We start from the raw sequence: 13141 nt of genomic DNA, 5'->3' as shown, positions 1-13141 counted from the left end.
GTTGGCTTGAGGATGGCGGGGAGAAGAGAAAGTCTTGCTGATGCCCATTTGTTCGCACATGTCCCGGAGGCACGCATTGTCGAATTGCTTTCCGTTGTCGGTCACAATCGACGCGGGGATCCCGAATCGGCAGACAATGTTCTTCTAGATGAAGCTCGTCGTGTTCGCCTCGGTGATCTTCGCCAACGGTTCGGCCTCTACCCACTTCGTGAAGTAATCGATAGCCACGATTGCGTGCTTGTACTGCCTCGGGGCCATAGACAGCTCACTGATGAGATCGATTCCCCATTTCACGAAGGGTCGAGGCACAATGATCGGGCACAACGGGGCCGGCGCTTGGCGCGGGACGTGGGCAAACCTTTGGCATTTGTCGCATTTTTTGGCCCACTCGTGGGAGTCCTTTTTCAAGGTCGGCCAAAAATATCCAAGTCTTAGTAGCTTCAGTGCCAAAGATTGTCCGGCAGCATGGTTTCCGCACACGCCTTCGTGTACTTCGCGGAGCGCTTTCTTTGCCGGTCAGGCATCGGAGAAGGGGCATGGAGTATCCTCTCTTGAACAAGTTGTCTTCCCTCATTGTATATTTCGGCACCAAGCTTCTCAGCTTTCTGGCCTCTTCTTTGTCTTCGGGGACGACTCCTCGCTTGAGATACTCCAGGAGTGGCGTCATCCATGAGGGGGGCGGAGTTGCGTCGACTACCCCTACATCGCCTCTCGAGACGTAGGGTCGAGTTAGCACTTCTATCGGGACGCTACCTTCCCCCTCCTCGTCTATCCCGGACGCGAGGTATGCCAGGGCGTCGGCATCAATGTTCGCCTCTCAGGGAACTTGGACTATTTCGAACCATGACAAGGTCTCCAGATTTTTCTGGGTCTTTGACAGATAGGCGATCATGTTAGGCTCTTTGGCTGCATAGTCGCCCTTGACCTGGTTGAGAATCAACTGCGAGTCGCAGTGGATGTGCAGGTTTTGGACGCCTAGCTTGTTTGCTAATTCCAAGCCAACGATCAGAGCCTCGTACTCTGCCTCGTTGTTGGAAGCCTTGAACTCAAACCGCAGGGCGTATCTCAGTTTTTCCCTATTGGGATTTGTGAGCACAACGCCGGCGCCAGCCCCCCGGGCGTTTGACGCACCATCCACGTTCAAGTCCCAGACCGGCCCTATCGGGTCGTTGGTCCTCTTCTTCGATGACCCGTCGTGGTCGTTCTCCTTGTCTTCCTCATTCTCATTGCCTTTGTTGCCCTCGTCAGTTGAGGGTGCGCTTGTGAATTTGGCTACGAAGTCGGCGAGGGCTTGGCCCTTGATGGCAGTTCTCGGCTAAAACTCGACCGCATACTCGCCCAACTCTTGGGACCATATGGCCATTCGAGACGAGGTCCCTTTTAGTAGGGCCTTCTGGATGGGGTGTCCCGTACGCACCACGATTGGGTGCGCTTGAAAGTAGGGGCGAACCTTCCTCGCGCTCATGACGAGGGCGAGGGACGATTTGTCGATCTCTGGGTATCGAGTTTCGGCGTCGAGGAGCGCCTTGCTGACATAATAAACCGGCCACTGTACCTTGTCTTCCTCGCGTATCAGAACCGTGCTCACGGCCCTGTCGGTCACCGCGAGGTAGATATACAAGGTTTCGCCATCCTTCGGTTTTGCGAGGAACGGGGGGAACGTAGGCCTTCATCTCGTGGAACGCCTCCTCGCATTCCTCAGTCCATACAAATTCGTCGGTCTTCTTTAGTGCCTTGAAAAATGGTTGGCACCTATCGGTTGCCTTGGAAACGAATCGCGTCAGGGCGGCGATTCTTCCCGTCAAACTTTGTACTTCTTTCACTTTCTGCGGCGACCTCATCTCTAAGATCGCCCTAATCTTCTCGGGATTAGCCTCAATCCCACGGCGGCTCACCATGTAGCCCAGGAATTTTCCGGACTCAACCCCAAAAGCGCACTTATTAGGGTTGAGCTTCGTCTTATAGCGCCGCAGGATCGTAAACATCTCCCTAAGGTCTCGAACGTGGTCGTGGGCCTTGAGGCTTTTGACAAGCATATCGTCCACGTAGACCTCCATAGTTTTGCCAATTTGATTGGCGAACATTGGGTTCACCAACCTTTGATACGTTGCTCCCGCGTTTTTTAGGCCAAAGGGCATGACCTTGTAGCAGTAAAGTCCGCAGTTCATAACAAAGGTGGTCTTGATCTGATCCGGCTCGTGCATGCGGATCTGATTGTAGCCTGAGTAGGCGTCCATGAAGCTCAGCAGTTCGTGGCCTGCCGTGGCATCCACGAGTTGCTCGATTCTCGGGAGAGGAAAGTTGTCTTTCGGGCAGGCTTTGTTGAGATCTTTGTAATCGATACAAATTCGCCACTTCCCGTTCGGCTTCTTGAGCATCACCACATTGGACACCCACTTGGGGTGTTCCGCCTCCCTGATGAAGTTGGCGGCGAGAAGTTTGTCAACTTCTTCACCAATGGCTTGGTACCTCTCTCCGCTGAACGCCCGCCGCGGTTGGACGCGCTTAGTCACTCTCTTGTCGTCGTTGAGACAGTGAACCATTATCTCGGGGTCGATCCCCGGCATGTCGGCGTGTGTCCACGCGAAGATGTCTTTGAACTCGCGGAGGAAGGCGGCGAGCTGGATTCGGATTTCGGATGGGAGTTCGGTGCCTACCTTGACTACTTGGTCAGGCTTGGCGTCGTCCAACACGACGGGAACGAGGTCGTCTGGTGTCTCCACCTTCCGACGCTCGACATCGTCCCTCTGGTCCAGTTCTCCGAAGGTGCCCCCTTCCTCTACCTTGCATGGGAGCTTGCCCCCGAGCTGGAAGATGGTGCTCACCATCTTTCCTTTTCCTTTCCCTTCCACGCCTTGGATGTAGCACATCCTATCCATTGATTGGTCTCCCAACATTATGGCAATCCCATTCTCGGTCGGGAACTTCATCATCAGATGATAGGTGGACGTTATGGCCTTCAACCGATTGAGAGTCGGGCGGCCGATGATGATATTGTATGCCGAGGGTTGGTCCACAACCAGGAACGACACGATGTGAGTGACCTCGATCCCCCCCGGTGTCCCGAAGGTGACCGGGAGGTCGATGGTTCCCTCCGTCATGACCCTCTCCCCGGAGAAGCCGAAGAGTGGGGTCGAGATCGGGGTCGGTCTCATCCCGGATAGTTTCATCCTATCCAGCGCCGATTTGAAGATTATGTCGGCGGAGCTGCCGTTGTCGATTAGGATTCTCCGGACGAGGTTGTTGGCGACCAGGGCCGAGACGACTATCGCGTCGTTGTGTGGGTGGAGAACTCGCACGACCTCTTGGCTGGTGAAGAACATGGACTTGAATGGGGCCGGAGGAGGAGCCTCGTACGTGTGGTTGATGTAATACGCTATCTTCCCTTGGGAGACTTCTCGCACGTACTTCTTCCTTTGCGTGCTCGAGTCTCCGAACTCCGGGCCGCCCATGATCGAGCCCACGACATGCAACTGTGAGCTTTCCGGTTCTTCGATTGCTGCTCGGTCTGTAACAGTTACCGTCGCCGGACCTTTCCTTTCTTTCCACAGGCGCTCTCCGTGTGACGCGGCCGTCCCGATTATTCTAAGGACGTACTCTTTCAATTTCCCGTCTTGAATTAGGGCCTTGATCTGACGCTTGAGTTGGTAACATTCAGACGTCATATGCCCATGATCTTGGTGGTATTCACAGAACTTACTTCGATCCCGCTTTGCGGGATCCTTTGTGAGAGGAGTGGGGTTTCCTAGCTTGTCGCGGTGTAGGGCTAGGATCCGCTCTTGCGGAGTGTTCAGGGGGGTGAATGCCGAAAACTTTCGAAAGCTATCGACGTGCGGAGGCCTCGGTCTAGGGAGGGAGCGACCGTTAGGGGCCTGTCCTCCCTTGTTCCTCCTCTTTCGAGGGTCGGGACGATCTCCGTCCTGATCGTCGTGGCGGCGACTGTTTTTCCCCCCCGTCTTCCGGCCGTCCCGGCCATCGAGGTAGTCCTCAATCCCCATGTAAGTGCGGGCTCTCGACATTAGCTCCGCCATATCCCGTGGGACCTTTCCGACAATAGACTTGAGGAAGTCGCTCGTGCGAGCTCCCTCGGTGATCGCCGTGATGGCGTCCTTGTCGTCGAACCCCTCGACCTTGTGAGACTCCTCGGGTGAAGCGCGCGAGGTATTGCCTCAAAGTCTCATCTCTCCCATGTCGGATAGACAGTAGGTAGGTCTTTGACTTCTTTTGCGCCACGAGAGTGGCGAAACGAGCAAGGAAGGCTTCTCGCAGGGCTCGGAAGGACGAGATGGTCCCCGGTCTCAGGCTCCGGAACCATTCAAATCCCGACCCCGTGAGGGTCAGGCTGAAGGCTTGACACAGGGTGGCGTCCGACTGTCCCTGCATGGTCATCCACGTCTCGTAGTGCAGGATGTGGAAGTTCGGGTCCGTCCGTCCGTCGTAGGGAGGGATGGATGGCAGCTTGAAGTTCCCTACGCAAGGCTGCGCGAGGATTTGAGCGGCAAAGGGAGAGTATGACTCCTCGATCCCTCCATAAGGCCTTTGCCTCCCCGATTCCCTCATTTCAATGATTTGATTCTGGAGGCTTTTAATCATTGTCACCATGTCGAGCCCGTTAGCAGGGCTGACCGCCGGGACCACGGGAGTCGCCTATTGGCGCTCGTTGGACTCTTGGTCCCCGGCATTGGCATGTGGTCGGCCAAGAGTTGTGGCGGGGAGTGCGTCCCTCCGAGAGTTGAGCCTTTGGCGGAGATCCTCCCCTCGGGAGTTTCTCTGCGCTGTCAGGCGCTCTCTAAGGTCCGCATTCAGTGCTTGGCGGGGCGAGGTTGCCCTCGACCGGATTGTCCGGCGAGCGCTCCGGCTATCGGCCCCATCGTCCCCTAGGGTCGCCCTCTCCCCAGCGAGGGGCCGTGTCCGGCCGCCTCTTGAAACCGAGGGGGTGAGTCCCCGGGATTGTGACTGTGCCTGCTATCGCGTCGGGTGCGACGGTCCGGCCAAAGCGCCATTCGACCTCTCGGGCCGCGAATGGGCGAGGCTAGGAGTTGCCTCGTCGGTCCTCGACTCTCCCACATAGTCGGGGTCGGTGTCGTCCCGGGCGGATCTATCCTCGACGTCGTAGCCGAGAAGGTTGGCGATGAGCGTTCCGTCGACGCCAGGATGGTCAAAGACCTCTGCAAGCCTCCGAGCCGTGTCCTCTCGGAGCGCGGCCTCGGGGTCGTTCACTGGGTCTTGGGGCTGGCTCTCGTTGTCACGAGGTTTCCATACAAGACAGTGCGCAAGGCTTCGTAAACCGTATCTTGAACTCATCGCTCGAGTGCATACGGAGGTAGCGGGAATGTGACTCATCTTTCGAGAGTCGTAGACGTAGTAAGAGTGAGGATTGTAAGGGAGAGCATTGCCAAGGTCGGGAGATCTCCTCCTTCTAGCGCCAAAATGTTGTCGCTCGTTTTTGGACAACGATTTAGGAACTGAAAGTGGTTAGGCCCAAGGCCGGACCAAGTGGCCTCGCTTCGGTTCGAACGTGTCGGACTTGGTATCCCAAGTCGTCCCTTAGCTGTTGGTGATGTCTATCTCGTCCGAACACCTGAAAAGATAAGAAGAGAAGTGTGAACTACAAAGGGGAAACAGAGGGGTTGCCTCTGTTTACCTCTCCGACGCTCAACATTAGTAGAATTGAGGTGGAATATAGAGGGTTTGAGTGTTTAGAGGCCAAAGATGAGTGAAACGAGTGAGTTATGAATTCGACAGTGTTTCGGGGCTCAAAATTGGATTACCTGACTCGAGGGGTCGAGCCTCGTATTTATAGGCGACCAAGGGACGTTTTTGAATGTCCCTTGGCCGGCATCGGCCGGGTGAGACTCGGTCAGCCGATGGCCAAGTGAAGTGTTGGCCGCCGGGTGAGATTCACTTGGCCATTGGCCGAGTGAGCTGCTGGACACCGGGTGAGGTTCACTCGGCCATTGGCCGAGTGAAATGTTGGACGCCAGATGGGTTTCACTCCGCCATTGGCCGAGTGAAAGGCCTGGGCCGAGAGAGGGTTCACTCGGCCATTGGCCGAGTGAACTGTTGGGCCTGCAGGGGGCTTCACTCGGCCCTTGGCCGAGTGAAATTGTTGGGCCGGCAGGGAGTTCACTCGGCCATTGGCCGAGTGAACCTGATGGGCCGGCTGAGGGTTCACTCGGCCATTGGCCGAGTGAATCTCGATGGGCCGGCTGAGATTCACTCGGCCATTGGCCGAGTGAGCATGACGGGCCGGCTGAGATTCACTCGGCCATTGGCCGAGTGAGCATGATGGGCCGGTTTAGATTCACTCGGCCATTGGCCGAGTGAATTTCTTGGGCCGGCCAATGGCCGAGTGAACTGGGCCGGCCATTGGCCGGGTGAGCTCGTCCGGCCGCCCGAAACGTCGATCGCGTTGTCGGACCTCGTCGGGCCGATAACATCATCAACTAGATGGGATTAACAAAATTATCATTTTACCCTTCTAGTTGTTATTTCCTCAACTCGTTTGTCGTTTTTGAATAAGTTAGAAACAATGTATTGACGAGGAGCTAACAAGTCACATTGATTCATCCAAAAGAGTCATGACTCAATTTGGACACTGGCCAGTTCATTTATTCACATTCCAAGGAACAAAGCATGAGATGATATACATTGCATTTTAGCAATCTTGTACATGAATTCCATATCTATGAGATCTTCACAAAGTTGTTCATGACATCTTCACAAAGTTGTTCATGACATCTTCATAACTTAGTACTTCACCAATAAGTCTTGTCTATATCACATATTGAATCTAGAACTCTGAATTTACGGGAGCCGTCCTGCTCTTTGCTGGGTTTGTCTTGGCGACGAGAGCTTTGGTTGTTACTTCTGTGGCCGTCAAGGTAATATTTGACTCTCATGAAGATTTTGGCTCGAGTTATTAACTCAACCATAGTGGAAGTGACACAGTCGATGACGGACTTTAAGAAGTCGCTGGTGCAGAAGCCTTCAATGATTGCGGCGATTACGTCATAGTCGTCAAAGCGTTCAATCTTATTTGGTTCTTCAGTTAATCAAGCGAGATATCTTCTAAGAGACTCGTCATTCTCTTGTCTGATGGACCACAAGTACATCTTGGTCTTCTTTTGGACCATAGACGTAGCGAAGCATGCTAGGAACATCTCTTTCGGGTCTTTGAACGATCAGATGCTCTACGGTCTTAAGTTTTTGAACCATTCAAAGCCGGGTTCAGTAAGTTTGAGACAAAAGGCTTGGCACATTGCCTCGGGGGTCACACCTTGCACAGTGCACAGATTTCCAATCGTAAGGGGCGAGGTTCGAGAGTTTGAAATTTCCAGTGCAAATCTCGGCCAGGAATTGGGTTGTGAAACGCGAGGAGTTCTCCTCGACAACCCCATAGGCTCTGTTGCCGCAACAGCGTATTCTTAGAGATCATACACTTTGTTTCAAAGGTTGTGGATCATGGTGACCACATCGAGACCAGTGGCCGGAGTAACTCCCTGTTTGGGAGGAGCCGCATGCGGAGCGTTAGGTTGAGAACTTAGTCGTTCTCTTAGGTCTTTTCCTTGTTCGTTGCGTTGGGCTGTGAGCAATTCCCTAAGATCTCAGTTTGTAGGGTAAGGGCACGAGCTTCGTCTAGGAGGTCTCGCTCTTTGTGTACCCTGGCTTTCCACGATATCTTCCCCTTAACCAAGTTGGCCATGGGCCGAGCATAAGGAGTTTCCTTCTTGGGAAATTGCAAGTACGTCCCTCGTCTTTGGCGGAAGACTTGATGGACTGGCTTCATCCACGGTGGGGAGTCCCCCATCCTTTGTGAGTGAAGTCTCGATATCCTCAGAGTCTTTGAAGCCTTCGTAATTGGGATCTTCGTCACGACCATCCTCATTGAGGTTTCGAGTTCCCTGTAGGGAATTACCGCGTTGTGCATAGGTTGTTTCACAGCCACTCGGCTACGGAACCTTGCGTTTGTCGCCTTTAGTCGGCGTATATCTTCCTCCATATCCTTGATGCGGGCATCCCGCCTATCAGCTTACGGAGATGGTGAACGAGTCGAGCTCTCTTCGGGGAGCGACTCTTCATCAACATGCGCTCAGAAGTGCAGGAAATATTTCAAACCTCTAGCGGCGCTATCGGAGTTTTGAACTCCCTCAGAACACGCAGGTTGTTGATTGCTCATGTTTCTCAAGTCTGAGAAAATTGAGTTTTCATAAGAAAAAGGAAAAGATGATTGGAAGGGATTTCGAGCTGTTTCATTCAGGAAGTCACCCATCTTATAACGCCAAAATGTTGTCGCTGCAAACGGAACAACTATTTAAAGCTTCGGATGGTTCGATCCAAGTCTTGACCATGTGGCCGCACCCGAGCCAACTGAGGAAACTCTAAAGTCATGAGTTGTCGCTCCTCTAGCTTGACGGTGTTCTTTGCTCGTTGCGGAGATCTGAGAATAAGAAGAAGAGAAATCAATCTTAGAGGGACACAGAGGTAGTGCCTCTAGTGCGTGCTCCGATGCTCAACAGTAGTCTGATTGCTATGTGAGCTGGCGGATCGATATTCGTTAGTGAATATTTAGAAAGATGATATGATAGAGGAAATGGAGTGCGGAGGGTCCTAGGCGGCATTTTAGTAGAATCAAGTGATCTTGAGAGAAGAGAATTGTTTGTACCTGCCCTCTCTGAGGAGGGGTATTTATAGGGCTTTAGAAGGCTGAGGAGAGCCTTTGGATGCATTAAAAGGAGCGCGCGACATGATTCGGTCAGCGCACGCGCGAAGAGCCGCGCGCGCGCCTCCAAGGCGTTGGCGCGACGCGTTACTTTATGGCGTGTGCCATGTTCTTAGCGTGACGCGCGCGCTTCTATTTTGAAGCGTGTGCGGTCGAATATCAAGGAGCACACGAGGAAGATTCCTCAGCGCGCTGAACCCTTCATGCACAGCGTGAGAGCCTGTACGCGTTGTTTGTGTGGGATTTGCTTCATGGATGAGCTTGATGGGGCATATTGAGTGGACCTTGGCTCCTTTTGGGCCTCGATGAGCTTTTTGGTCTCCTGCCTTAGAATTTGGAATTCAATGCAAGGCGCATATAATTTAATGTTTTTTTGGTTTTTCTGATAACCTCTCAACCGAGGTCTATGTGAGATTACCACTAGACCAAGTTAACTACCACCATAACATTTGAAACGTTAGTTACTTTCAAAAGCAAAGTAACAATGATTACAAATTAATCTGTATATTGTAGCTGAATAAAAAAAATGAAAAGAAAAAAAAAACTGCATAAGAAAATAAATTCGGGTTCATTACGAAGTCATGGTCAAAATTATTCCCTTACGAAGAGCTTAGGTGTCGAGGAAATCTTCGAACATTTTAACTTTATTTGTTTTTGTACTCTCTTTAAAAAAATATATGTTGTCTTGTTATATATTTTAGTATCAAGTTAACGAATTATAATGTATGTTTTATATGTTTATCAATAATGGCAAATGAAAAATTCATTAATACTAAGAAATCATGCTTGTAAAATAAATATGACCATATTTATGCAAAATAAATTTTACTTAAGCTACTTTATCCTCAAAATTGATTTCTCAAGTTAACATCAATAAAATGATCAACATATATTCTTTTAGCCTAGTCAACCTTAATATATATTCCGACTCAATATTAAAATCCATGGTCGAGAAATATTATGCTTGATTTACTAGAATAGCACGGGCAAACCATTGATCTGTAAACTCAAGCTTCACTGTATGTAAGTTTGTAATTAACTAGCGGAAATTCATTAAGCAATGGCCGAAATAATTGTTCATAAACTACATTTCTCGCGGGAGTCCCCTGAGTGTTAAAAGCAATGCAGACAACAAAACGAGGAAGAAGTTAGTGTTGAAGCACCTTGAGCCCAACCAAGCTGAGTTAACTAGCAACACATATTTCAAGCTGAGCCCAATTAGCCATGTCAGAATCATAGCCCCCCAATTGATCCTATGCATCGACCATCGGGGTTATTCCAATTGTCGCGTGACACTCGGTATGAACTCATAGATTCTTGTTGGAGATGGTAGTCTTAATACAAGAGAGAAGTAGATTTGTTGTTAGGATGGGTTGTTTGGCTAAAAAACGTGGCACTTTTTCCCCGTTGTCAGCCACTCTGACAAGGAAATTCTAGATGCATGTTGAGATCTTCGAACAAGGGTCTGCGAAAAGAATTTAGACACCGTCAAGGGATCAGGACTTCTCTCTGTTAAATCCATCTACTATGTCACGAATGGTATTGAGATATTTGGTGCCAAACACAAACTCTAGAAACCTATCTGGGATCTTCAGATTCCGGAAAGACTCAAACTTCCCCGTTGGATTACTAACAATGTTTGCAATGCAATTTGATGCTTAAGGAGGAGGGGCATGTCGAATTTTTCCCTGTTTTGCATCCGATGCGATTTCAAGAACAAAGTCCAGGATGTCATAGGCGCTATTGTGATAGTCCCGAATTCTGCGGCAATGATTCCAACATCTTGGTCACTCCCTGCCAAGGCTTACGAACACAGTGCTGCTGGGCCAAGTTTTGCGGTGAGAGACCATTTGGGCTCTAATCAGGCTGAGCTTTTGGCAGTCGTGGCTGCAATCAACCTGGCTTCTTCAAATCAGCATTGGCTAATAAGTGTCAGGAAATGGGGACTCAGGACAGGACTGAGAACGCTATCTTTTGGAGATACGGAGTTTCCAATGTTGTAAATTGTTTGATTAGCCTAGCCTTCTGTGCCTGTTTATATTTTTTAAGTTTGATGGAAAAAGAAAAAACAAAAAAAAAAAAATTGAGATACTACCATTAAGATCCAAACATGGCCCAGAAAAGTTTAATTAAGGTTCTGCTTGATTACGGCTGTGGGGTTTTGGCTTCACATGAATTTCAAGCAATTGATGAAGCACTCGAGTCATTTATCCGCTTGATATTAATATTGAAAGGCACATCTGGGTTCAAGCAAATCAGAGTCAAGAACAAAGTATAAATAGATGACTAATCCAAGAGAAATTTAATATAAAAGAAAAGGATCGCAAAACTACAGGGGTGTTAAGAAATGGAGGCTCAGATTCGCCTTTTATCAGGCAATAGAGAGTGAAGAAGCAGAGCTACCAAGGCTCCGATCAACCCGATGTCTCGCACGTGGGAAAAAGGACGAAATCGTCATTTACACACGGAGAACCAGAGTCGACCGGACCGGCAACTAGCTCCTCCTCAGCCCTAAAAGAACGCCTGGTTTCGAAATGAATAAATAATCGTCACCGCCTCATTTTAGGGTTTCAAGGGATTAGGGTTCAGGGTCTGAGCTCGCGAACAAACACACACGCATACACATATAGTTAGATAAATAGAGAGAGAGAGAGAGAGAGAGAGAGAGAGGTAAAATCCAGGATCCAAACGTCGCCAGGAGATAATTATTATTATTATTATTATTGAGAGAGAGCGATGGGATTGGATTAAAATCACTGGCTCTACAGCGTTCAGAGAGAGCTTAAGCAAGCAAAGGAAAGAAAGCAAAAAACGCTCGTCATCTTCTTTGGCTCGCTGGTTCTCACTGAGAGCAAAGCCTCAGTTTTTATTATTATTATTATCAGAAGCAACGCCTCATTCTTAAACTAATGAGCCCCCTCTGCTTTCCGTCTAACCTTAGACCTTCAATTTATACTCCGCCGAACTAAATTCCGTTTCCAATTTTGTCCTCCGGTGTTTGTTTCCAATTGTAAGGGGCTTTGGGCCTTTGGCCTTTTGTTGTAAATGACTCTTAAGCTGAGACCCGAGATCAGTGCTTTAAAGGTGTTTTTGTTGGTATTGACCCGGATTTGGATGCTCAAGTGAAATTTGGAGCATTCCAAAAACTTTGAGACCTACTACAAAAAGACAAATAGTTTGATACAATATATATATATATATATATATATATATATATATATATATTTTTTTTTTATATTTCGTTTTTGGATATAGACTACCAAAAAAGCTTGATTTGAATCTTTGACTCTTGTCTTTCTCTTTATTTATACGGAAGACGATATCAAATAAACAGGTATGAAAGCTATAATTGTAAATTACGCTCGAATCTATGAAAGCTTTGGTTTATACATTCCTCTTAGTCTCAACTCTAGAAATAATGTTTTTCGCTATCTTTTTTCGAGAACCGCCTAAAGTTCCAACTAAAAAAACAAAATAATTTTTTTGTATCTCAATTGAAAGTAATGAACCTTCCAAAATTGGAAAGCACATTACTTCAACTAGTCCCCGTGTTCCTCGAAAGGATCTCTTAGTTGTTGGGAAGGTTGCCCAGAAGCAGTAAATAAGGCGTACTCAGTAAAACTTACAAGTAAACCAGATAGAAAGATGGCAACTAATGTAGCTGTTTCCATTTTTAGATAATTTCAAGACCACAATGATCTATGCTAAGATCATTTATTTACAACCGAATGGTATACAAAGTCAACAGATTTCAATCAATATAAAATAGGATTTATGGCTACACAAACCATTGATAGTAGTTCTAGATCTGATTCGCGTACACTCGTTAGTATATACGATTTTGAGATTATTCTTATAATTTAATTTGGACCAAAATCCAACATATTTAAATTAATTTAAAATTATGATTTATCATCTGGTGTAACTACTCTTTTACCTTTTTTCTTTCCCACTCATTTGACATATCATTTCTCTCTCCATCTCTCGCTCTTCTTTTCTACAGCTATTCATCTTCTTCTTTGATTTTCTACTTAACAAAAATGACAAAAAGATCCTAAAATCAAAACCCAAACTCAAAGGTAAATCCACAGCGAGCTGGAGTTAACGCTGATGCCAGCGAGCTCAGATACCCAACGACAATGCTCCTTCGACGAGCTCAGATCTGCGACAACTGCTCCTTTGATGCAACTGTTGTCAACTTCTCCACCGAAAATTCGGAAGAAGCAAGTTTTTCCAGCAGGAACTTGCTCGACATTGGAGATCAAATTTGGAAGAAATAAGAATTCAGTCCAGTAGTAATTCTTAAAAGATCTTGGATAAGAACTACAAATCAGAAATGCTCTTGTTGGTTCTTCTCCACAATCATGACGAAGATCGGGTTCATCAGCCCTCACGAGTACCAAATGATGTGAATATTTA

Source organism: Urtica dioica, chromosome 5, assembly GCF_054948205.1.
Source record: "Urtica dioica subsp. dioica isolate 48M chromosome 5, U.dioica_male_clone48M_v1_H2, whole genome shotgun sequence".
Classification (NCBI taxonomy): domain Eukaryota; kingdom Viridiplantae; phylum Streptophyta; class Magnoliopsida; order Rosales; family Urticaceae; genus Urtica; species Urtica dioica.
Note: the sequence above shows the minus strand (reverse complement) of the source record.